Source organism: Rana temporaria, chromosome 9, assembly GCF_905171775.1.
Source record: "Rana temporaria chromosome 9, aRanTem1.1, whole genome shotgun sequence".
Taxonomy (NCBI): Eukaryota; Metazoa; Chordata; class Amphibia; order Anura; family Ranidae; genus Rana; species Rana temporaria.
The window spans coordinates 157,282,884-157,310,798 of NC_053497.1; the positions used below are offsets into that span (position 1 = coordinate 157,282,884).

The 27,915-nt window shown below is 42.8% G+C and overlaps 1 long non-coding RNA gene across 1 annotated transcript in view; it reads left to right on the forward strand.

Annotated features, from left to right (window-relative positions):
• LOC120914245 overlaps nt 1-27,915 on the forward strand; it is a 90,723-nt gene that overhangs the window by 55,412 nt on the left and 7,396 nt on the right. Inside the window, exon 2 of the long non-coding RNA XR_005743640.1 lies at nt 21,559-21,627. This is a non-coding gene — a long non-coding RNA (uncharacterized LOC120914245). The remainder of the gene's footprint in view (nt 1-21,558; nt 21,628-27,915) is intronic.

The window sequence follows — 27,915 nt, forward strand, 5'->3', positions numbered from 1 at the left end:
GATAAAAGAGGGTCTAGTGCAGGGATATGCAATTAGCGGACCTCCAGCTGTTGCAAAACTACAAGTCCCATCATGCTTCTGCCTCTTGAGTGTTATGCTTGTGGCTGTCAGAGTCTTGCTATGCCTCATGGGATTTGTAGTTCTGCAACATCTGGAGGTCCGCTAATTGCATATCCCCGGTCTAGTGGGTATGATGGTTTTCAATACTTTGTCAGATTGCAAAATAGGCCAGTGTTTTTTTATTATGGCTTCCAGGCATTTGTGCTGTATGTTGTATCCTGTTAAAAATGCCATGTTGATACGTTTATTTTTTTATATCTTCTTTTTTGATTAACCTTCTATGATTGAATTACTATTCATTTTCTTCATATTTTCTTTGTGTCAGTAGTTCATTTCTCTTATATCCCTTTTCCACAAATTTGTTTATAATAGTGTCTGCCTGAGTCTCATAATCATTGATATTACTGCAGTTGCGGTAAATTCTCATCAACTGCCCCTTTGGAATGTTGCCTATCCACTGCCTGTGGTGACAACTGTTTGTTGGTATGTATCCATTACGATCCGATATCATCGATATACCTACGGTATAGCCTCAGGTTCTTCCTTTCTACACTATAAATTTGCTCTTCCTCCCAATGATTTAGAAAGATGTTTGCTACACTGGGTGCATACTTTGCCCCCATCGCTACACCTTTGGTTTGTGTGAAGAATTCTCCCTTATGCCAAAAGTAATTGTGGCTCATGGCTAGCTGTAGCCCCTCACTAATGTATTTAATTTGTTCTTTCATATCTGTGTATTTATATAACGCCCATTCTGCACTCTGTAGTCCATCCTCTTGCACTATATTTGTATATAGGGAATTCACATCTATGGTTACTAGTATATATCATTTTCCTCCACCTCAAAGTTTTTTAATTCCTCAATTAGCTGTCTACTATATTTAAAAAAAGACTTCCCTTCTTTTACTAATGGCTGTAAAAAAACATTCAAATAGGCACCTAATCTAGAGAATAGTGAGTCAATGCCACTGATTATTGGTCTTCCTGGTGGCTTGCTTTGATCTTTATGTATTTTAGGGACATAATATATAACAGGTGTCCTTGCCGCCTCAGGTGTGAGGAACGTGGCTTCCTTTTTGGTAAGGATGCCCCTATCTTCCCCTTTTTTAACAAATGTTTTTAGTTTCTTTTCATATTCACCCTAAGGATTTCCTCTCAACTTTTTATGTGTCTGGTACACTCAGAAGATTCAACATTTCAAGTTCATTACCTTTTTTATTCAGAATGACCCCCCCCCCCCCCCCCTTTGTCCGCTGGTCTGATAATGTTCTTCTTTTTCTCCATTTCCTTTATCGTTTTCCAAATATTGTTTCTTTTAGACCTTTGTACTTTTAGTTTCCTGATATCATCTTCCACAATTTTCATAAAAACTATGAGTCTTTCATTTTGCTGTGTCTTTGGGTTAAAAGTTGAGTTGTTCCTCATATTAGAATGTTTGTATAATGCGGTTTTCCCTCTTTCCTTTATTAGCAAAGAATTTCTTAATATTCATCTTCCTCACAAATTATTGTAGGTCTATGTAGGTTTCAAATTTATGCAATTCCTTATCAGGGGCATATTTCAATCCTAAATCTAAAACTTTAATTTCCTCTTCATTAAAAACCGTATCACTTAAATTAAAAATTCCTCCCCCTAATATTCTCGTCTTCTTTTTCTTGATGCCCCCACGTTTTCCTCTTGTGCGTTTGCTCTTTCCCATCTTTGGGGTCTGTATGTCGGTTCTCTCCTCTCTTCCCATTCGGGTTCCCAGTCGTTCATTCGTTGCCCGGTGTTTCTGGATGCTCTTGGATTCCACCACTGTTGCCCCTCTTGCTGTCGGGAGTCCCCTTGATATTGATTTCGGGGTGGGTATCTGAATGGTCTGTTCCATCTCTGTGGCTGGAAAGATCCATTCCTTACTGCTGGTGGTCGGCCACTGTAACCCCTTGGAAAAAAATCTCGTCTAAACTGGGGTTCTCCTTGTGGTGTTTCCTGTGGGAATTGTTGTAATGGTGAGAATCTGTTATAATGTCTGGGTATTCTTGGCATAATAGGGGTATTTGTTTTCTGTATCCTATTGTTATTTTGTCCCAGTTGTCTGTAGGTACGCCGTGTTGGGCTCCTTTCTTCTCTCCTCTGCAATGGCACAGGTGCTTCTACCTGTACATTCCTTGCTGTTCTGTTTGTTCCTGTTCTTATAGGTTGCCAGGTGGTTTCTTCGCTGTCTGGTGAGTTATCCCTTGAATCTTCAGTCATGGAAATATTTTGATCAGTTTCGTTATGTTTCATCTGTTTGCCATTTATAGACCTGATTCTTGTAGTCCAACACATCTCTTTTGAATTTCCTTTGTTTCTTCTGTTGAATTTCTTTATCGTACTTTTTAACAGCTTTTTATAGAATTACTTATTTTTCCTTATATTCTTTTGTCTCAATGAACGGTAGGAGCTGGTCCCTTAATTGGAGAATTTCAGCTTCTATGGATTTCAATTTGTGCTGTCTACTTACTACAATTGTGTGTAATAAATCATTTTAACTTTGGTTAAAAAACCTATACCAGTCATCCATTAAGAATTATGAACTTGAAATGAAGAATCTTCTGAGTGTACCAGACACATATACAAAGTTCAGAGGAAATCCTAAGGGTGAATATGAAAAGAAACTAAAAACGTTTTTGTTAAAAAAAGGGGAAGATAGGGGCATCCTTACCAAAAAGGAAGCCACGTTCCTCACACCCGAGGCGGCAAAGACACCTGTTATATATTATGTCCATAAAATACATAAAGATCAAAGCAAGCCACCAGGAAGACCAATAATCAGTGGCATTGATTCACTATTCTCTAGATTAGGTGCCTATTTGGATGTTTTTTTACAGCCATTAGTAAAAGGGAAGTCTTTTTTAAAAAGATAGACAGATAATTGAGGAATTAAAAAACTTTGAGGTGGAGGAAAATGATATACTAGTAACCAGGGCCGGCCTTAGGTGTTCAGGCGCCCTGTGCGAGCAAATTCTGTGGCGCCCCCCCCCCATCTTCACCCCTCGCCCTCTGGTCACCTAAACATACACAAAGAGGGAAAAACACAACATGCCTGGGCCCCCGATCCCTCACTATCCAGAATGCCTAGGTACACCTTCCCTCACCACCTACTGTGCCTGTAGCCCCCTTTATTGCAGAAATACTACAAAAGACGGTCAGAGACTGCAAAACATACCACAGGAGAGGGTGAGAGACTGCAGACATAGTACATGAGAGGGTCAGAGACTGCAGACATGGTACAGGAGATGATCAGAGACTGCAGACATGGTACAGGAGAGGGTCAGAGACTGCAGACATGGTACAGGAGATGGTCAGAGACTGCAGACATGGTACAGGAGATGGTCAGGGACTGTAGCCATGGTACAGGAGATGGTCAGAGACTGCAGACATGGTACAGGAGATGGTCAGAGACTGCAGACATGGTACAGGAGATGGTCGGAGACTGCAGACATGGTACAGGAGATGGTCAGAGACTGCAGACATGGTACAGGAGATGGTCAGAGACTGCAGACATGGTACAGGAGATGGTCAGAGACTGCAGACATGGTACAGGAGATGGTCAGAGACTGCAGACATGGTACAGGAGATGGTCAGAGACTGAAGACATGGTACAGGAGATGGTCAGACTGCAGACATGGTACAGGAGATGGTCAGAGATTGCAAACATTGTACAGGTGGTGGTCAGAGACTGCAGACATTGTACAGGAGAGGGTCAGAGATTGCAGACATTGTACAGGAGAGGGTCAGAGATTGCAGATATAACATAAGAGTAGGTCAGACTGTGGTCATAACACAGGAGATGGTCAGAGACTGCAGACATTATACAAGTGTGTCCTAGCAGTGACCAGTGTGGAAAAACATTGATCACTGCAAACAGGAGTTTACAAGCTATAACTTTAAAGCGGAGCTCCGCCCTCCACCTCCGCTCATCGGAACCCCCCCCCCTCCGGTGTCACATTTGACACCTTTCAGGGGGGTGCAGATACCTGTCTAAAGACAGGTATTTTCACCCACATTTCCGGCCACACAGTCTGCGGGTAGACTGAGGGCAGGACTTCAGATCCCTCCCCCCCGTTGTGTTCTGAGAACACTCGGCTCCCAGAACACAGCAGGAACCAGTCGGCATGGGAACCAGGCAGTGAAGCCGGAGCGCTTCACTTCCTGGTTCTCTCACCGAGGATGGCGGGGGCAGCAGAGTGACGAGCGATGGCTCATCCTCTGCTGTGGACGGCGCTGGACTCCAGGATAGGTAAGTGTCCTAGTATTAAAAGTCAGCAGCTGCAGTATTTGTAGCTGCTGGCTTTTAATATTTTTTTTTTTTAGGGGACATCCGCTTTAAGTGCCAAAAAAAATAAAAAATATTTTCTAACAGTCATTTCTCAAGCACAGGAGGACAGTAAATGGTTAACAGGTCTGTGAAGCTCCCAGCCTGGCCAGCTAATTCCTTCAAAGATAACAATGAAAGTTAGATAAATCAGGGATAGCCTACACCAACTCTGCACACATAGCTTTAGAAACATCTTGCAGAAGTCTAATCATCAGTGCTGTGTGCAGTGTAAATAAAAGCACAGATAAGAAGCAGTGTGAGAAGACACAGAGGGGAAGTCATCCCTCCATCATTGTCTAATCTACACACAGGACAGAACACACCGATCATTAGACTTCTGCATTACCAGTGAGAGTGAGTGACATGATGATCATACCTTCTTCATTGTCAGGTATGTCGGATCCTCTGCATCCCTCACTATAATCTTCTCCTGGTCAAATGTGGCGGGCTGGGCAATCTGATTGGCTAAGGGGGTGGTGATAGGCGGAGCAACCTAGAAGTCACTCCCTCCCACTCAGAAGAGCAGCTCTATTGGCTGCCTGAAACACTGGTCTGTCCCTCTCCCTCCAGCATTTGAAAGCCGTGGGAGGGAGAGGGAGGAAGCTGCACGCCACTCTGCACCTAATAACACCTGCACTGAGCGCCTTGCTGTCCGGGGCCCCCTATCCTCTGCCGGGAGCCTGGGGAGCGACAATGAGGAGGAAGAGGTGACTCACATTCTGCGAGCTGTGCTGGCCGCACGGCGCCACCTGTTGGCCATGGCGCCCTGTGCGGGCGCACAGCTCGCACACCCCAAAGGCCGGCCCTGCTAGTAACCATAGATGTGAATTTCCTATATACAAATATAGTGCAAGAGGATGGACTACAGAGTGCAGAATGGGCATAATATAAATACACAGATATGAAAGATTAACAAATTAAATACATTAGTAAGGGGCTACACTTTTGGCATAAGGGAGAATTCTTAACTCAAACCAAAGGTGTAGCGATGGGGGCAATGTATTCACCCAGTGTAGCAAACATCTTTCTAAATCATTGGGAGGAAGAGCAAATTTATAGTGTAGAAAGGAAGAACCTGAGGCTATACCGTAGGTATATCGATGATATTATCATTGTTTGGAGAGGATCGGAAGAGGAACTGCAAAGCTTCTATAAATAAATGGTGATTCTGCGCAACATATCACACTAATGGAACAGTGATATCACATAAGCAAGATAAATGTAAGAGCTGACAAATAATCAGCATATAGTATTAAATGCAAAGAGAATAGTGAGTCCAAATATAAATATATATATACTCAAATAATGAATAGTGAGTCCAAAATATATAATACTCATAAGGCGAATGTGCAAAAATATATAAAGAATATTGTGCAAAAAAAAAAAAAAAAAAAAAAAAAAAAAAACGGAATGGAAGTTCAATCCCAATAGTAAACACAAATCAGCTGTCAGGGCAGATATTCTGAATGCACTGGATGAAGGTGAGCACCAGCTCTATGGTGTGAGTGCACGGCCGTGCGATAGAAGAAAATTCGTGCGATAGAAGATCGCACGGCCGTGCACTCACACCATAGAGCTGGTGCTCACCTTCATCCAGTGCATTCAGAATATCTGCCCTGACAGCTGATTTGTGTTTACTATTGGGATTGAACTTCCATTCCGTTTTTTTTTTTTTTTTTTTTTTTGCACAATATTCTTTATATATTTTTGCACATTCGCCTTATGAGTATTATATATTTTGGACTCACTATTCATTATTTGAGTATATATATATTTATATTTGGACTCACTATTCTCTTTGCATTTAATACTATATGCTGATTATTTGTCAGCTCTTACATTTATCTTGCTTATGTGATATCACTGTTCCATTAGTGTGATATGTTGCGCAGAATCACCATTTATTTATATTCCTGTTTTATGTCATGTAAACATAATTAGGTTTTGCTGCACTATATATTTTTGGTGGATTCACTCATTTAGGATCCATTTTAGCGCAAAAGCACTTGTCACTTTATGCAAAGCTTCTATGATGAAATAAACCAAAATGCATATGGCATGACTTTCTCGGGAACTTGTAATAAACAGTCCATAGATTATCTAGATCTCCAGCTGTCAGAAACAATGGCACTATTAATAACAGGACCTTTTTTTAAAAAAAAAATGGATCGTAATAGATACATACCAACAAACAGTTGTCACCGCAGGCAGTGGATAGGCAACATTCCAAAGGGGCAGTTGATGAGAATTTACTGCAGTAATATCAATGATTATGAGACTCAGGCAGACACTATTATAAACAAATTTGTGGAAAAGGGATATACCAGAAATGAACTACTGACACTGAAAGAAAATGTGAAGAAAATGAATAGAAATTCAATGATAGAAGGTACCTCAAAAAAGAAGATATCAAAAAATTAACGTATCGACATGGCATTTTTAACAGGATACAACATACAGCACAAATGCCTGGAAGCCATAATAAAAAAACACTGGCCTATTTTGCAATCTGACAAAGTATTGAAAACCATCATACCCACTAGACCCTCTTATCTACAGAAGGGCACCAAATCAACAAAATCGGTTTGTTCATAATGCCCTGGACCCTCCGAAGCAAATTAAAATCTTTAGGCACCTCAAAGGATTTTTCAAATGCAGCACATGCTTACCCTGTAGGGTAAGCAAGAAAACGAATAGGAAACAAGTCAAGGTCACCTCTTTAGCTAAAGGATCTGAACATAACAAACAAACTGATTACATGTAAAAGCACCCACGTAACTTATGTCATTGAATGTCCATGCCGGAAACAATATGTGGGCAGAACCACAAGAGACTTACACATCAGAATATGGGAACACATAACCAATATCAAAAACGGGTTTAACAAACACAGTGTTTCCAGACATTTCAGAGATTACCACAACCGGGACCCCACATGTATGATCTTCTATGAAATTGATAGATTAAGGGAAAATAAAAAGATTAAAGTATTTTAGAATGAGACCCGATGGATTTTTCAGCTAGACACTCTCCAGCCCTTAGGCATGAACATAGATCTAGATCTTAAAGCTGAGTTCCAACCACAATTAGCATTTTTTAAATGTACATCCTTTCTTCCTGCGTTTTATAATATAAATCTGGTCACTTACTATTTTACAATCCGCCGCCGATCCGCATACCGTAGATATTCAAAAAAGATAGTTTATAAAACTATATCTACACCGTTGTCATTTTGCTTGTGGGCATTGTGAAGCCTACAGGCACTTACTTCCTGGAAGTTTTGGATGGGGAGTGATAATTGGACAGCGCACTGCATCCTGGGAAATTATGCCAAACACGGCCGCTGCCTGACTATTTGTGGTCTTCGGTCTTCAAAAACCGAAATGGTGGGCAATCTATTTCAGGCTCCAGTCTTCAATATCACACCCAAAATGGTGGAAGACAGGTCACAGTCTGCTATAAAAAGGAAATGAAAGTGACGCTCAGCGTGTTCCAGATGAAGTCACACAACGAAACTGGTAGAACACGCTATGAACATCACATAATTTCCAGGCATCAGACTTTTGTCAACATTATATGCCATACTGTTTTTGTCTACATGCGAGTACCCATTTTTTGTTTATTTAAATAAAGTATAAAACGATACTACACTATCTGGGGCTCCTATGTATGGGCTATTACTGGACTAACATCATCAGCGCAGGGGGACACATAACGGCCAGAGGGCTACACAGTGGCCCAGGGCCGGACTGGGAATGAAAACCAGCCCTGGAAATAATTTCATACCAGCCCCATAGCGTTATTATACCAGCCCAACATCATACCGTCATTATTTTCTTGTTAATTAAAGGGGAAATCATACATTTTAAAGCACATTTGAAGAGTGTATTATGTATAGATACGACACATATGAACGCATATAGGGATATATATATATATATATCTATATATATAAAACTCAACGTGTGTGTGTGTGTATGTATGTATGTATGTATGTTCCAGCATCACGTCCAAACGGCTAAAGATATTAACATGAAACTTGGCACACATGTTACTTATATGTCAGCAACAAACATAGGATAGGTGGTTTAACCCTTACCCACCCCCATTTGCCATGGTCAGGGTTTTTCTTTAAAGTCCCATTCAACTCTATGGGAAATACATGTTACTTCATAACTTCCAAACGGCTGTACATATTTCGATAACACTTGGTCACATGTTACTTATATGTCCACTTAAACTATAGGATAGTTAATTTATCCCTTAACTACCCCCATTTGTGAGGGTCTGGGTTTTTGTTTAAAGTCCCATGCAAATCAATGGGAAATGTATGTTCCCACATAACTTCTGTACGCCTGGAGATATTTCAATAATACCTGGTACACATATTACTTATATGCCAAATAAAAATATATGACAGTTAAATTAACCCTTACCTACACCCTTATATAAAAGATGGGTATATTTATATTACTATGATTTTCCTCCCCAAAAGGTTAAGATAGGAAGACCGGGCAACGCCGGGTATTCAGCTTATATATATATATATATATTGACACTGTAATTTGCCTAGATAGATAGATAGATAGATAGATAGATAGATAGAGAGATAGAGATATATATATATATATAGATAGATAAGCAAATTACAGTTAAAAGAGGTAGCATTATCCAATTAATGTGTGATTCGATCAAAACGATCAAATCTGCAAGCAACCGAGTAGCCCTAACATTGCTGATTTTGGTTCATTTAGATTGGACTCGATCAAACCGAGCGGATTAGACAGGGTGTTTTGATCGTTTTGCATTGATTGGCAGTGCCAAGATAATTTGTTCATGAATAAAATGTAATTTCGATAGATCAGATTATGAGATCACGTGCTGAAAAACAGATGGGATCGATACCTCGCAATCGTAAAAGTACTGCCATTTGAGATGGCAGCGATTTTGCCCACGATTCCAAATCCTGAGATGTGACCAGGGACTTAGTGTTTGAATCTAGATCAGGGGTCTCCAAACTTTTCAACACAAGGGCCACATTGTAGATTTTACAAGTTTTCGGGGGCCGAAAAAAAAATCAGTTATGTATAAAATATCAACTGTGTCCCCATCAGCGGTGTCCCCATCATTGCTGATGGGGACACTGCTGATGGGTACACCAATGATGGGGACGCCGCTGATGGGGACACCGGTGTCCCCATTAGTGGTGTCCCCATCAGCAATGTCCCTATCAGCGGTGTCCCCATCAACAGCGTCCCCATCATTGCTGATGGGGACACTGCTGATGGGTACACCAATGATGAGGACGCCACTGATGGGGTCACCGGTGTCCCCATCAGTGGTGTCCCCATCATTGCTGATGGGAACACTGCTGATGGGGACACCGGTGTCCCCATTAGTGGTGTCCCCATCAGCAATGTCCCTATCAGCGGTGTCCCCATCAACAGCATCAGCAGTGTCCCCATCATTGCTGATGGGGACACTGCTGATGGGTACACCAATGATGAGGACGCCGCTGATGGGGTCACTGGTGTCCCCATCAGCGGTGTCCCCATCATTGTTGATGGGTACACTGCTGATTGGGACGCCGCTGATGGGGATGCCGGTGTCCCCATCAGCCATGTCCCCATCAGTGGTGTCCCCATCAACAGCATCCCCATCATTGGTAACAGATAAAGATGGGGGGGTGTAATGGCGCTTGCTAATAAAAGTGTGAATATAAATAAATAAATGTGTATCCGTCCCCTGCTGGGGTTAATAGTGTTCCACTCTAAATAATGACCAACAATACCACCCCACATCAATAATATAACGTGGAGGGTAAAGAGAGTGAATAATTGATAAAATCCAGTGAATCACCGTGCCAATAACAGCACAATGTTAATAAAGTGTAAATACTTCAAATATAAAATAATCAAGCAAAAAAATCCTTAATGTGCTTCCTTCCAGAAAAAAGTGCGATTGTGCAATAAAATATAAGTTTAAAAAGAATATATATAGCTTGAAAAATAAAAACCAAATCAATAAATGTACAATGACCATGCAGCAGTGATCAAAAACAAAAAAAATATATCCTTAATAGTGCAAGTGTCCCATATGATCCATCCACGGGATCAAAAAAGTGTCAATAAATAAATAAAATATTATAATAGAAATAAAAATAGAAATTGATAAAACAAGTGTCCAGTGCACAATCGTGCAAAAGTGAATAATAGTCCAACATCAAATGCAATAATAAAAGTGCATATGTGCTCCACTCATAATAGAAGAAAATCCACAAATAGTTTCTTTAGTGCAGGATGATGAGATGTGCCCCCATGCTTGTAGATACAGACTTCCACAGTGTGAATATGTTAATACCAGCCTCTTACCTCAATGAGGCTTTAAACAAGCCTATATCAAATACTGTTGGGAGAAACAAACAGATCCACTCCAAAACACAGGCTCACATAATCACAGCGATGGTTTCTCAAAAGAAAAGCACAGGGAGGCCTCCATAGTATAAGATCTTTTAACACAGTTTAATGAAATAAAAAAATACACTCACAGACAGTGCTTGTAAGGCAGCGTGTAGCAAACTCATGTGTCTCCGTTCTGCGGCCGCGAACGGATGACGTCACCAGCGTACCCTCCTAGTCCTCACGCGTATCGTGACAGCCAACGTCACTTAATCATTGCTGATGGGGACACTGCTGATGGGGACGCCGCTGATAGGGACATCGCTGATGTGTCCACACTAGCGGTGTCCCTATTAGTGGTGTCCCCATCAGAGGTGTCCCCATCTCCCCTGTAGTGTGCTTATCAGTATTGTGCAACACAATAACATGATCAGCCTTATACCTCTGTACTAGATGACTTCTTGTCTTCTGCAGCTACAGTCTCCGAGGCGCGGCACCTCCCCTCTTCCCGCCCGCTGTTTGAAGTTGCGATCCCACAAGTGACGTTATAGGCGCGGCACCTCCCCTCTTCCCGCCCACTGTTTGAAGTTACAAGCCTTATACGAGAGACAACACAGGCGCGGCACCTCCCCTCTTCCCGCCCACTGTTTGAGGTGGACAGCTCAGGAGCTTCTCCCTCACTGGTGCGGTGCTAACGCCTCACGGGCAGATGAAACGGGGAAAGCAGCACCACCACCATGGCGTTCTGAGGTTCTGCTGCTCGGCTCCTCCCCTCGGGCACATGATCACCTCCCCTCGGGCACATGATCACTCTGCATCTCCTCAGGCGTGCGCGCGCCAGATCAGATGCATTGTAATGTACAGCGGCGATGGCGGCCGCGGCTCTCTGGCCTGCCGCTGCTTTTTGAATGGTGACAGGCAGGCAAAAGCGGCCTCAGGGGACTGAATGAAAACGGCCTACCGGGATATTTCCCGGGATCCCGGTAGGCCAGTCCGGCCCTGCAGTGGCCTATACTGTGAAGGCACCAGACCCTAAGAAGGGGTGAAAAAGTCGGTGAGTGCGGGGTGTATAAGAGCACGGATTGTAGTGATCATGGCATACAACAAGAGCACAAAGCACTTTTAGAATCACTCAGCACTTGGATTTGTTTACTTCCAATAAGGACATTATATTGCACTGAAAAACAAAAACATTTTTTTTCAGCACATCTCTTAAAGGGTTAACATAGGTATCCCAATGGTACAGGAATTTCAAGTTTTGCACATTTTCTTTACCTTGCAGGGTTTACATTTAATTTGCACAGCACTGTGATATATATTTTATGTAATTTTTTATTTTCATAGCTGCATTTATGATATATACTGTGGAATCATTCTAGTAGTTTACATAGGCACTTGGCACTTTGGATCGTTTAGCACTTTGTGTATATTTTGCACACTGCACCTTACACTAGGAGTCTCATTAATGGAGCATTTGTCTCCGTAGGACCAGCGCCAGCTCTACTTTCTTTTTCTTCTCATCCCTATACTTAGCGACTACTTTTCTGCTAGTATATTAGACCAAATAAAATGCTGGTTCCAATCTCACTCTTCAAAGCATTGGGCAACAATAGAGAGTAATTGGCTGGGGCCCAATTCTTTGAGATCTACATTACTAGCCAACTTATTTTTAAATATTCAATTTAGATCCACTTACCCCATTATACAATTAGTATTGGACACATGGAAAAAATTCTGCCTTGATGCAGAGTACGCCATAGAACTTATTGAAGTTCCCACCCCTCTGTCTTCTCTTCAAACTCACATTACAGATCTGAAAACTATATCTTGCGAAAAAAAAAGGAATCTCTTTAGTTACAGATCTTTTGAGCAATGGGAAAATTGTCCCATTTAACACGTTGGTCCAACAATACTCACTACCTATTTCTGACCATTATATGTATATAAGGATTGCATCGTTTTTACGGGCACACCCTCTGATACCCACTAAAATCCCACACGCTGCTTGGTCACATTGAATTGATACAACTAAGTCCACGAGGGGGATATCTTTATTTTATATTCTGCTGCACCAGAAAAAATCTTTCATTAAACTGACAGCTTTTCAAAAATGGGAACAAGATCTATCTACATCTTTTTCAGAGGAACAATGGAAAAAGGCAATTAAATGTAACCACTGTTACACAAAATCCACGACATATTGGGAAACGGCTCAAAAAATGCTCCTTAGCTGGTACTATACCCCTTATGTTACTGCAACATTTTCACAAAACTGTTCTAATGAATGCTGGCAGGGCTGTGGCAAAGTAGGCACCCTATTGCATATGGTGTGGGTTTGTTCTAATCTTAGGTGTTTTTGCAGAGCGGTATTTCTATTGATATCCAAAACTACAGGCATCATTCTACCCGGTAATGCGGAATTGGCCATATTGAGTATTTATGTGGAGCAATATCCTCCTTCCCTTAGGCCAATGGTAATTCAAATTCTGATGGCAGCCAGACTAACAATCACTAGCAAGTGGAAACCTATTACTTCACTGAATATCAGTGAAACTATTAAAAAAGTAGATGAAGCATTTAAACATGAGCAGATTATGGCCAATGTAGAGGGGAATCTACCTCGTTTTTATAAGCAGTGGGACCCTTGGATCCTTATTAGGCCCCTTTCACACGGACGGATAGAATGGTGCTTTTAGCTGCGGATTTTACCGCAGCTAGAAGCACACAAGGCTTTCCTATGACATCATTCACACACTACGGTTACCTGCGGTTTTGTTCCCCGCGGTTTTGTGCGGATAGAAAAAATAGATCTCAATGCGTCCAGCTGCGAAATTCCGCAGCTATCGGCACATAACCGCAGTGCACTGTGTCAGCTGCGTTTGGTATGAATCTTGAGGGGGAACTCCACGCCAAATTTCAGATAAAAAACCGGCATGGGTTCCCCCTACAGGAGCATACCAGGCCCTTGGATCTGCTATGGATTTTAAGGAGACACCCCGTACGCCGAAAAAACAGCGTGGGGGTTCCCCCCAAAATCCATACCAGACCTGTACCCGAGCAGCAGCCCGGCCGGTCAGAAAAGGGGTGGGGACTAGCGAGTGGCCCCCCTCCTTAACCGTGCCAGACCGCATGCCCTCAACATGGGGAGGTAGGTGCTTTGGGGCAGGGGGGCGCCCTGTGGCCCCCCCACTCCAAAGCACCTGTCCCCATGTTGATGAGGACAGGGCCTCTTCCCGACAACCCTGGCCGTTGGTTGTCGGGGAGCTTATCGGAATCCGGGAGTCTCCTTTAATAAGGGGGCCCCCAGATGCTGGCCCCCCACCCTAGGTGAATGAATATGGGGTACATCGTACCCCTATCCATTCACCTGGCGGAAAAAAAAATGTAAAAAAACACACTACACAGGGTTTTTAAAATAATTTATTAGTCAACCCCCGGGGCCCCCCTCTCTTCTTCAGCTCTTTTACGAGGGGAAGTAAACATATGAGGAGAAGACTCAGGCCGGCAATGTCATGTAATTGTAAGGGAAAACGTACAGTACATTCAAGGGCCAGAATTATTGATACCCATTAAGGAATAGAACAGATTTGATGCTATACTGCTGACCTTCCTTTTGGAGACCTCTTTATCATTGCTGGATTTCCCTTGCTATTGGAGATACCCTTATGGGAATGCTGTATATGACCTAATCTAACAGAGGGTCATATCTGTGAGGTGAGCGGCCATTGCTACCACTGGTGGAGGTGATTCTGCTTTATTCCACGCTACAGCACCTGCATGATTTTCTACTCATCACCAGTCACTTTAGAAAAGATTCTTTATGGACTTTCTATTATTGGACTTTTAGCGCTGCACTACCTATTTTTTATTTACTTTCAGGAATTTTATTAATTGAATCCCAGTGTTCAGCTGCTTGTTTTATATGTGTTTTTTGTTGCGCTGATTATATTTTCTACGTTTCCTTTTACGAGGGGGGGCCTTCTTCGATGTCTTCTGCGGGGGGGATGTGCCGGTCTTCACCGCCGTCTGGTCCTCTTCCGCCAGGGGGGGGCGCTTTCTTCTTTAGCTCTTTTACAGCGGCCCCCCTCCCGGGCTTCTTCGACGTCTTCGGCGGGGGGGGGGTGTGTTGGTCTTCCCCACCGGGGGGGGCGCTTTCTTCTTTAGCTCTTTTACAGCGGCCCCCCTTCCGGGCTTCTTCGACATCCCCCCCCAGAAGACATCGAAGAAGCAGTCCCCCCCTCGTAAAAGAGCTGAAGAGAGGGGGCCCAGGAGCTGACTAATAAATGACTTTAAAAACCCTGTGTAGTGTGTTCTTTTACATTTTTTTCCCGCCAGGTGAATGGCTAGGGGTACGATGTACCCCATATTCATTCACCTAGGGTGACATCTGGGGGCCCCCTTCTTAAAGGAGGCTCCCGGATTCCGATACGCTCCCCTCCCACAGACCCCGACAACTAACGGCCAGGGTTGTCGAGAAGAGGCCCTGTCCTCATCAACATGGGAACAGGTGCTTTGGGGTGGGGGGCCAGAGGGCCCCCCCCCATGTTGAGGGCATGTGGCCTGGCACGGTTAAGGGGGGGAACTCGCTCGTCCCCACCCCTTTCCTGACCGGCCGGGCTGCTGCTCGGATATGGGTCTGGTATGGATTTTGGGGGGAACCCCACGCCGGTTTTTCGGCATACGGGATGTCTCCTTAAAATCCATAGCAGATCCAAGGGCCTGGTTTGCTCCTGTAGGGGGAACCCATGCCGTTTTTTATTTGAAATTTGGCGTGGAGTTCCCCCTCAAGATTCATACCAAACACAGTGCTTGGTATTGGCAGGGATCCAAGTCGGATCCCCATTCAATATTGTGCCGCGGCTAAACGCAACCGCAGCTAAAAGCACTGTACAAATGTAGCTAATCGCTGTGCCTGGAGTCTTGAATTCCAGCAAAACATAAACATGCTTTTAGCTGCGGCAAAACAGCCGTTCGTCTGAAAGGGGCCTTAGACAGATAACCTGAAAAATGACACCTTAAAATCCCTGTTTTAGCCATGCTTTCATTTATTTTATTTTATTTCTTATTTTATTTTATTTATTTATATATTTTTTTGTCCGACACTGAGCTGGAGTCCATACTAGTTGGATTATTATTCTAATACTGTTAAGTATATTCTTTTCAGTCCTAGTTATTCATACAATAGTTCTTGTGTGATGAGACTACTTATCTACTGGGTGTTTATGCATATGTTGTACTTTGTGTTCTTTGTTAAGTAACAGCCCTGTCATTGTGAGTCTAGACACCTATGTGATTGCAATACTCAAATGAATGCCTTGCATGGTGTATAACTGTGGATTGTATATTGAGTTTTTTTACAATAAAAATTATTTTTCAAAAGGAGTTGCTCAGTTATGGACGTATACAGAGCTATGTACTCTCTCAATGTGATAGCGAAGGCACTGACACAGGGAATGGGTGACATGCACTTCAATACTTGGAATTACAATTTTCTCTTCACTCATAGTAGCTGAACAGCAAGTGGAATGAAGGCAAGTATGAGATACTGAGGGGAAGATTAAAGCAGTTGTAAACCCTCACATATACCCAGTGAAGTGACTGGCCTCAGGTGATACACAGGGATGAAACAAATACTCCTACATAAATTGTGCCCCATTAGTCTTCTCTTCTCTACATCCATTCAAAGTCCAGAATTTGTACAGCTTGTCTGAGCTTCTAGAAAGCGGGAGCTAAAGCCTTTTTTCAGGCTAATGTGCACCAAAACCTATATTGTGACAGGAACAGAGAAGATTCTTGGCATTTAAATTTTTTAAAGGTTATTTCATTGACAATACAAAATATTGCCCAATTGAACTAACTGTAAACCTAATCAAACTGTAGAAAGTAGACAGCTGTAATCTTGCTGCAGCTCCACTCTTCTTTATTATACCTTACCCTGACAGTGTGTGCTCACATGTATACAGTATACTGTGTAAATATATATGATAGATACATGTAAAGATTTACTACATACTAACTTCAACAAGATACAGTGGACAACATATATGTTTATTTTTCACATTAGGGCTCTTTCACACCAGCAGACCGTATATTCGCATTTCATCCATCCGTTTTTGGATGAAATACGGACATCAATATATCTCTATGGGATAGCGGTTGTCAACGGATGAACATCTCGATCTCATCAGTGTCCGCTATGCTTCGATTCTGCAGACGGAGGAAAATCCTATTTTTCCATCCGTCTGCTCCCCTAGCAGCTGACAGATCTCATCTGGCCAGGAGCAAGTGCCAACATGTAAATAAATACAAAAGAATAAATGAAATGAAAAAGGGTCAAAAAGGAAGTCAGGGAAAAAAATATAAAAATCTGTGTAAGCTCATGTTCGTAATTCTCTAAGGAAAAGTTAGAGTATTTCAGATGATTGATAGCAGGGAATTTCCTTCTTTTGGTCTCAACACTCTTGGTGATCAGATGGATTCATGGATCCCTGGGCTGACTGTAGCTCCTTTGGCTCAACCACCAATTGGCTGACAGGAGTAGTGGCAGTAGATTTCTGGTCACTTATTAGCTGGAGAGGCGCGCTTGTGCTGTAGTTGAGAAAGGAATGGGAAAGAGGTATGGGCTGTGCTCTCCTTCTCTAGCTGCTCCCTGGTGATCCCTATATGCGGCTGGCTAGAGAACTGGAGTAAAGTTATATGAGGATCGGTCCGAATTGGCTTTAGTTAGTGTCGTAATTATTTTTATCACCCACCTATTGTCACATCTTTCCATTTGTTGCCCATACAGTAAATTGTTCCAATTATCAATATTGTCTTGCTGTCTACATACTGTCATGATTGTCTCTCTGCTGCTCTTATGTTTTTATAACTGCCTGTATATTGTCACAATAAAATGTTATTAGCCCATGTATTGCAAAGATTGAAAGTTTTTTTCTGCTTATGTATTTTAAGTGTTTGTTTAGAGCAGCCTTTTTCCAACCAGGGTGTCTTCAAGTTTCTTCGGTAATCCTTTGGCAAAATGCCTAAAAATTGTCCAAAAATTGTATACGTTTACCTTTTGGTTACACAATGCCACAGGATTTCATTGTGCATCATTACAACCTTCTAGCCACCGGCATTCTAACAAACAATGACATCATCAGTTGATAAGGAGGACAATGGGCAGGTGCCCATTGTCCTCAGCTAATGTGACCCCAGTGCTGACGCAGAGGGGCAGAGAAGGGACAAAGACCTAGCATCTTTGTTTGTCCCTTTCCTGCCCCTCTCCTTCAACACTGGGGTCACATTAGCTGATTGAGGGAGAGAAACAGAAAGAGAAACATTAATATACTAATCAGTACCAGTGTGCAAAGGTGTTTTTGCTTTGGAAGAATAAAATCACCTCTAATGTTGGGTGTCCTAAGTGTGGATGTTGCTGTGTTATGCAATACTATTAGTTTTGTTTTTTACATTTTGAATGGGGTACCTCGAGATTGTGCTTAATTGTAACAGTTGGTATAGAGAATCATATCATTATAATTTCATCCCCTGAAGGCCTGCCACCATACAACATCCCTAAAAATGCAATATATTGGACCCTAATCTCAATATACTACCATGTGCACCACTGTTAACCTTTAAATAGTTATGACATGCTACTATACCCCCAGTTCATCCCCTTCAGAATCCTAGTGTCATGTAGGGATCACCAGGGAGCAGGAGAAGGATTGAGCACATCCCACACCTCTTAACCAATCTCATATTTCCTACAGAACAAGTTCACCTTGCTGTCCAATGAGTGACAGAAATAATGACAATAATGTCATGACTCCTGTCAACCAATTGGTGAACCAAGGGGAACTGCAGGAAGCCCAGAGATTAAGTAATCAGACTTCTAACATTTTTCAAGTGGTTCTTGGCATGCAAACAAAGCATTAGCTTCCCCAGCAGTGGTCTGGGGAACAAACTATGAACATGTTAAAATCTGGCTGACAGTTTATACAGAAATTAGCAAATAGACACATGAACAACAATGACCTTGCTAAGAACGCCTTCCTACTACCTAGTCAACAAGTAGTACACCAAGGCTGGCCATACACTATACAACTTTCCTGTTAAATTTTATATAGATTTACCTTCAACTATGTAGTGTAAGGGCCTGCCTGACTACATACACATTGAAAGTGTTTAGGTTTGACCTCATATTATAAATCTAAAGGAAGATTATACAAAACAGTTGTATAATGTATGGCCAGCCTTACAGTACAAGGCAACTTTTTTTTTTTTTTTTTTTAAGGGGTGGAGAGAGATTTTATTGTGGTTTGTGCCCCCTATTAGAGAGATTCAACCTATTTGCCATGTTTACTTTCATCACTGAAAAGTTAATCTCCGTAATGGGACACATATAGTATACCCTGCATCCAAAAAAAAAAAAAAAGTTTTATATACTTTACCAAATGTTTGTTTGTCCAGAGTTTGGCAGTATTAACAGACTAATAACAGTTTGCATGTAACATCCAGTCACACTTCGGGCTTGTCCACTGTCGGTGACACTTGTGGGAAACATAGTTTCCTGATGAAAGTTTGCCAAGGCTGGCCTTGTTTGTACTTGCTGTCTTAAGTTTCCTAAAGTGGAGCTCCACCCAAAAGCGGAAGCCTCGGCTGCTCGCAAACCACCTTCCCTCCACTGCCAACTTTTATTTAATTTATTTTTTACAGGCTGGAACTCCACTTTAAAACAAGTCAACTACAATTTTCTATGCAATTAAAGTAGTACACTTACAGTACTGCATAAGGGCAACTGTGGGTTTTTTTGTGGATAGAGTGGAGAGGGATTAGAACACCTGTCAGGTTTTAAGTGTTGCCTGTGTCCCCTTATTAGATAGATTCAACCCATTTGTCATGATTACGGTCATCACCGCATTTGAAATAAAATCCAAAAAAAGTAATAGCGGAGTAAAAAAGTCTTCTAATGGGGACACCAATTCTGGTGGCAGCCAGGGATTCCCTCACTTCCTGTTTTGGCTATGGGACAGGAAGTAAAGGTTAATCTTCCCAACGGGACACAGCTTAAAATTTTGGTACCGAAACCAAAAATCCAGTATGTACTTGGCCGAAACTGAAACCAAAATTGACAGTTTAAAAAAAGAAAAAATGGCACTTGGGTAAAACCATGTCAACACGTAGAAATTTAAGAACGGATAAAAAATGCACGTGTTGCTTTTGATGCATTTTTTGAGTCACATGAGCATTTTTTTTAGTTCTATGAAAAGCATATAAATAAAATAGAAGAAAAATCAGCGCAATATACAGGTAAAACACAAACAGCAGCTGTGCACTAGGATTCAATTTATAAATTCCTGAAAAGTCAATGTAAAATAGGTAGTGCAGCGCTAGAGTAATAGTCCAAAAAAAAATCATCCAGGTGATCCTCTTATAAGTGACTGACAATATAAGGCATGCATGTGATGTAGCGTGGGATAGCAGGAGACCTCCACCAATAGTAACAATGGCCGCTCACCTCACAGATAATAAAAAATCGCTTTCCCATAAGGGTCAATCCCAGGCATATAACAGCATAATCCAAGCAGGGAAGGGATACATCTCAGGTAATATCAGCATGGATGGCAGATCTCAGATAATATCAGCATGGATGGCAGCCATGGCATCCAATGTAAGAAAGACAAAACATAGTGTTTCTCCGCGAAAACCAATGTAAAAATTTAATGATAAAATGCACTTACATAGAAGTCACATACTTGACGTCACCCGCTGCCATCTATCGGACCATGCTGCTTGTCTGTATTGATTCCTAGCACTGGATATAGTGCTTTCTATGTAAGTGCATTTTATCATTACATTTTTACATTGGTTTTGTCTTTCTTACATTGGATTCCATTGCTGCCATCCATGCTGATATTATCTGAGATCTGCCATCCATGCTGATATTACCTGAGATGTATCCCTTCCCTGCTTGGATTATGCTGTTATATGCCTGGGATTGACCCTTATGGGAAAGCAATTTTTTATTATCTGTGAGGTGAGCGGCCATTGTTACTATTGGTGGAGGTCTCCTGCTATCCCACGCTACATCACCTGCATGCCTTATATTGTCAGTCACTTATAAGAGGATCACCTGGATGATTTGTATTTGGACTATTACTCTAGCGCTGCACTACCTATTTTACTATGAAAAGCATAGCATTAGTATTTGGCAGGAGAGTTTAGTGGCAGAAAAAAACCCTCTGCCAGCGCTTTTTGGAGCAGCAGCATTTTGGCCGAAAAACACTGACAGCTCAAAAACTCCTCCAAACTCTGCTAGACGCTGGTGTCAAACGTTTGGCAGAGGCTTTTTTTTTTTGCTGGAAGCGAACAACCAGTGAATAGCCCAAAGATCTGGTATGGATTCTAAGGGGAACCCCCACACTGAAATTGAAAAAAAAAAAAAAGGCACGCTTGACTGCTTTTCAAATGCGTTTAACACAGAGGCATTGAACGCAGTTGTGGGGCGGTTGCAGTTGGCGTTCACTTGAAGGGGGTCAGGTTTGGCATGAGGGACAATCAATTGCAAAGCAAAGCAACATGGCCACTGCATGTATACACAACCACATCTGAGCCCTTACCTCATCTCTACAAAACATTAGATTATGAAAAAGTAGCAGAAAAGTCTAAGCATAGACCTCTATAGAAGCAGCAGTAACTATTTTTACAGCCAAGAAAATAATGCAATAACCTGCAGCCTATTACTTATTTATTTTTTTCTTCTTTCTCCAACCGCAGAATTAAAGCAAGAAATTTCAGCTTTACTACCTCTACACTGCCGCAAAATTTCATCAACCAGAAAATGAGGTCAGTGCGTGCACATATATGAGGCCTGTTTAACTCAAGCGTTGCCTTAAGAATCCCCCATCACCTTAAACGACACTGGCTTTGTGCCATCACATAGAATCGTTTACGAGTTCTCCTTCTCTATTTTACTTCCCTGTTGGCTGGAATGAAATAGGCATGTGCGTGTACTGTACATTAGGAGCAGTCAGATTTCATTATGAAGACAAGTCTGTAGGTGGACCAGACATCCTGGACGGGGCACTGCTCACTCATTTACCACTCTATAACGCAATTAAGAGAGGAGCTGAGGATTGAACATGTTATTTATTAGCTGGCAGGAAATATTTCTTGTTTGCTACAGCAAAGGCTGGCATGGACAGATTACCTATAAAAGGATAGAAACCTTTCCTATAATGGATATAAATACACCAGTTTTGTTAATTGTAGCATTAACAATAAAGTAAATTGATCCCCAACTGGATGACATTTAGTTTGCCTAGCACTGTGCATCATGGTCATAGTTTTTTTTTACCCCAGTGTTACTGATCTCTTCTAGCCTCTTTCAGCTGTTCACATGCATTCGCTCCAGCGTGGGCTACAAATCATTGCTATTGACCAGCTTCCTGTGTGTGCTTCCCGAAAGGATCAGTGGTGGACCATGCCACTTGTAGCCTTTATCAGGGGTGTATGATATCCACTCCCCCCCCCGAAAAGGTGCCAAATGTGGCACTAGAAGGGGGGGGCAGACAAATGAGTGGAAGTTCCACATTTGGGTAGAACTCTGCTTTAAGAGTCTATTTACATTGTCGTGTTGTAGTAACAAGTAGGGATGAGCTGAACAACCCCCCGTTCGGTTCGCACCAGAACCTTCAAACGGACCGAACATTCGCGCAAACTTTTAGAACCCCATTGAAGTCTATGGGACTCGAACGTTCAAATTCAAAAGTGCTCATTTTAAAAGATAATATGCAAGTTATTGTCGTAAAACGGGGTTGAGAACCTGGGTCCTGCCCCAGGGAACATGTATCAATGCAAAAAAAAGGTTTTCAAAACGGTCGTTTTTTTTTTGGAGCAGTGATTTTAATGATGCTTAAAGTGAAAAAAAAATTGAAAAAATCCTTTTAATATCGTACCTGCTGGGTGTCTATAGTATGCCTGTGAAGTGGCACGTGTTTAGAACTGTCCCTGCACAAAATTAGATAACTATAAGAAAAATGTCATTTAAAACTGCTAATGCTTTAATGTAATTTAAAAGCGTAGAGTTTAGTAGGACTTTATATGAGGAAATGACGCAGTCAATTAACTCCATCCCTGTTATTTGTATAAAGGAAGAGCGAAGGAGAGCGGGACTTTAACTACTTCCTGACCTGCCGCCGCAGTTCTACAGTGGCAGGTCGGCTCCCCTACGCGAAAGCCCGTACAATAACGTTGGCTCTCTCTGCGGCCACTAGGGGCCGCAGAGAGAGCCTGTCAGGGGGAGAAATGCCTGACCATCTGTTCATACAAATGTATGAACAGCGATCAGTCATTTCCCCTAGTGAGGCCACCCCCCCTACAGTTAGTTTTCATAGTAATCCAATGCATTTTTATAGCACTGATCGCTATAAAAACGCCAATGGTCCCAAAACTGTGATAAAAGTGTCCGAAGTATCCGCCATAATGTCGCATTACCGAAAAAAAAAAAAAGCTGATCGTCGGCATTACTAGTAAAAAAAAAATATTAATAAAAATGCCATAAAACGACCCCCTATTTTGTAAACGCTATAACTTTTGCGCAAACCAAACGTTTATTGCGTTTTTTTTTACGAAAAATATGTAGAAGAATACTTATCGGCCTAAACTGAGGAAAAAAAAAGTTTTTTTTATATATTTTTAGGGGATATTTATTATGGTAAAATATAAAAAATATTCATTTTTTTTCAAAATTGTCGCTCTATTTTTGTTTATAGCGCAAAAACGAAAAACCACAGAAGTGATCAAATACCACCAAAAGAAAGCTCTATTTGTGGGAAAAAAAGGATGCCAATTTTGTTTGGGAGCCACTTCGCACGACTGCGCAATTGTCAGTTAAAGCGACGCAGTGCCGAATCGCTAAAAGTGCTCTGGTCTTTGACCAGCAATATGGTCCGGGAGTTAAGTGGTTAAATGAAGTGTGTGCGGGAAAAGCTTGAAATGGTAAAGTACAGTAGGTGCACGCGATATTGTGTCAATCTCGCTCCCTTTCTCGGCGAGATTGACCACCTACGAGCCCCATCGCGGGAGCCAGCGCCGAGCTGGCTTGCCGCGATGGAGACAGAGCCGTCATAGAAGCGACGGGAGATCCGACTTGGATTCCCGCCAATTCTACACGTGTGCAGCGTTTGTTATGAATCCTGAGGGGGAAGTCCCCGCCGGATTTTAAATAAAAATCCGGCATGGGTTCCCCCCTCAGGAGCATACCGGGCCCTTAGGTCTGTTATGGGTTGTAAGGAGAGCCCCCCTACGCCGAAAAAAACGGCATAGGAGGTCCCCCTACAATCCATACCAGACCCGTATCCAAAGCACACTACCCGGCCGGCCAGGAAGGGAGTGGGGACGAGCGAGCGCCCCCCCCTCCTGAGCCGTACCAGGCTGCATGCCCTCAACATGGGGGGGTTGGGTGCTCTGGGGCAGGGGGACGCACTGCGGCCCCCCACCTCAGAGCACCCTGTCCCCATGTTGATGAGGACAGGGCCCCTTCCCGACAACCCTGGCCGTTGGTTGTCGGGGTATGCGGGCGGGAGGCTTATCGGAATCTGGGAGCCCCCTTTAATAAGGGGGCCCCCAGATACCGGCCCCCCACCCTAAGTGAATGGATATGGGGTACATCGTACCCCTAACCATTCACCTGTAGGAAAAATGTCAAAGTTAATAAACACACCACACAAGGGTTTTTAAAATAATTAATTTTTCTGCTCCGGAGGCTCCCCCTGTCTTCTTTATTAGCTCTTTTACCAGGGGGAGCTTCTTCTTTGACGTCTTCGGGTGGGTGGGGGCCGCCGTCTGGTTCTCTTTCACCGCCGGGGGGGGTCGCTTTTAAAAAAGCCCCCACCCCCCGGCGGGTTTCCTCCGGCGTCTTCGGCGGGGGGGATTCTTCTTCCGCTATCCCGACGGGTCTTCTCCGCTATCCGGGGGGTCTTCTCAACTCTCCGGGGGTCTCCTTCTATGTTCGCCGCTCTCCGCTGTTGACTCGGCGCACCCCGGTTCTTCCTCTCGCTGTCCGGTGCCTTCTTCTTCCGTGCTGTACGTCTTCTTCTCCTTCCGTGCTGTGAGTTCTTCTTCCGTGCTGTGACGTCATGTTCTTCACTTCTCTCCTTCTCCCGATGTTGACACGTCGCCTTTCCTCGCTGCAATGACGTGTGCGCGGCTTGCATCGGACCTATATAGGCCTCACAGTCCCATCATGCTCTGTACCTACCCATGTGATACCTACCCACGTGGGTAGGTATCACATGGGTAGGATGGGTAGCATGGGTTTCCCCCCCTCCCCCCAGGTCATTACCAGCCCCTTTGGCCCTACCCACGTGGGTAGGTATCACATGGGTAGGTACCAGAGCATGATGGGATTGTCCCCACTCCCTTCCTGGCCGGCCGGGTAGCGTGCTTTGGATACGGGTCTGGTATGGATTGTAGGGGGACCTCCTATGCCGTTTTTTCGGCGTAGGGGGGCTCTCCTTACAACCCATAACAGACCTAAGGGCCCGGTATGCTCCTGAGGGGGGAACCCATGCCGGATTTTTATTTAAAATCCGGCGGGGACTTCCCCCTCAGGATTCATAACAAACGCCGCACACGTGTAGAATTGGCGGGAATCCAAGTCGGATCTCCCGTCGCTTCTATGACGCGCTTGCTGGGATGTGCTGTCACTATTCCAGTGAGTGCGAGATGTCGGCGAGATCTTGGCACCATGTCGCCGAGAATCAGCGTGATGCTGTCGTGCTAAAAACACAATATCACAAACACCTACTGTAGATTATGATCATTTAATACTTTCATATAATGTATCGTACATGACTATATTACATTATTGAAGAAGATCATAATTATACAGTATTAAATACTTGTATAGATAGATTCAAATTCATGTCAACAAAAAGACAAAAATGATAAGGTTAAAATACGTAGACTTTTATGGAAAGCTTAAAGCAGTTCAGAACAAAAATACAGACACAAAATGCAATATGGGGTATTGTAGTAACATATAGTTGGAGCATGACGTTGTTAGCTCTACGCGTTTCGCGACTAAGTCGCTCATCAGGAGCAAAGATGCATTGTGCTTCTGTAAAGATAAAAGCACAAATTAGGCTGGTTCAGGGCATCTGACATTCTGGGGACTGTGAGCAATCAAATGTAATGTTTGGTCCCTGCAATATGGATGAACATTTTTGAGAAAAATAGCATGGGTTTCCCCCCCTCCCCCCAGGTCATTACCAGCCCCTTTGGCCCTATATACTTTGAACAGCAGTATACAGGCGGTGCAAACAAGACATAGAATGTAGGTTTGTTGTTCAGTAGAATCTGTTTGTAATTTTGAACTGGTACTTTTAAAGTGTAGCTCCAGCCAAAAAATCTATTTTTAAGCTTTTTGGAAAACAGAGAGGGGTTATCACCCCTGTAACATTTGTTTTCCTCCTCTGTGCGCATCTGTTCAGAAGATTGCACCTCACTTTCTGTCCCAATGAAAAATGATTTTTTGAAAATTAGTTTTTTTTTTGTGAAACAAGGATTGGTGATAAAGCATCAGTGGACAGGAGACACCTCTTACAGAAGAGAATTTCCCTTCCTAGGGGTAGATTTCCTCTCACGTCCTGTTGTCTCCTTCCGTTTGCATGTAGGAGTCGTTTGTAAGTTGGATGTTTGAAAGTAGGGGCCTGCCGTATATACTCAGAAATTTGGGCCTTAGGTGTTGGTGTTGCCACAACACTGTAAGCCCTCACAGTTACTCTTGGTGGGCGTAGTGAAAATACTTGCTGATCAGCCACTGCCTGTGATATTAATTTGACGACAACGCTAATTGTATTCACGTGGCTTTAGGTGCACACTGTGGACAACCACTGCCTTGCAAAAGAAGCCGAGGATAAAGGTGATGAACTGGCCAAGCATGTCTTTAGACCAAAATCCTATTGAGCATCTTTGGAGCATTCTCAAATGGAAGGTGGACAAGGTCTGCAACAGCCACCAGCTCCGCGATGTCATCATGGAGGCGTGAAAGAGGACTCCAGTGGCAATCTGTGAAGCTCCGGTGAACGTCATGCTCAAAAGAGTTAAGGCAGTGCTGGAAAATAATGGTGTCCACACAAAATATTGACACTTTGGGCCCAATTTGGACATTTTCACTTAAGGGTGTACTCACTTTTGTTGCCACATTAGTGTTACACTGTTATACAAGCTGTACACTCACTACTTTACATTGTAGCAAAGTGTAATTTCTTCAGTGTTGTCACATGAAAAGATATAATAAAATATTTACAAAAATGTGAGGGGTGTACATACACCTCACATTTTTGTAAATATCAAATTAAATAGGACGTGTGTAGCTGGGTAATTTTCTCCCCCAAAAAATCTGTGATTAAAAAAATAAATAAAAAAAAAAACTTGATTCACGATTCAAATTTTTTTATGGCCTCTCTCATGGGCGTCCGCAGAACTTTTTTTTAGGGGGGCGCGCTTCGGCAGCGGCGACGCATTTAACCCTTTTTTCGACTGATAGCAGGGGTTAAAAGCGCCCCGCTAGCAGCCAAATAGCGCTGCTAAAACGATGGTAAGGCGCTGATATATATATATATATATATTATATATTCTAAATGATCCTTCTAAATGGCACAGCTGTTACCTGTGGTTCTTCAATGATCATGCAATAGCACTGACAGCGTATTCTCTCTCGTCCACTGCACGCACCTGTGGGAGGAGCCGGTGCCACACCGGCCAGATCCACATAGTGACGTACATTGCGTTCTGGCCAACAGCACCTCCCCCGCAGGGATGTAGTCCCAAAGGGAGGGGGGTCGAGCATGCTGACTAACCCCCAGCCAGAACGGCTCGGATGATGGGGGCAAGCTTACTGAAGAGGAACAGGAAGAGAGAAAGTCAGACAAAGAAAAAACACATTTAGAAGGGAAATCGAAGGAAAAGGTAAGTGAACCAACAATGCACTAGCTTAAAGGGAACCCATTTAGAAAATAAAAAACAAACCTTTACAACCCCTTTAAGTGTCATAAAAAATACTTCTTGCAACTCCAGCATGAACATAAATATAATACTACTCATGAATAAATGCATTAGGATATGGAT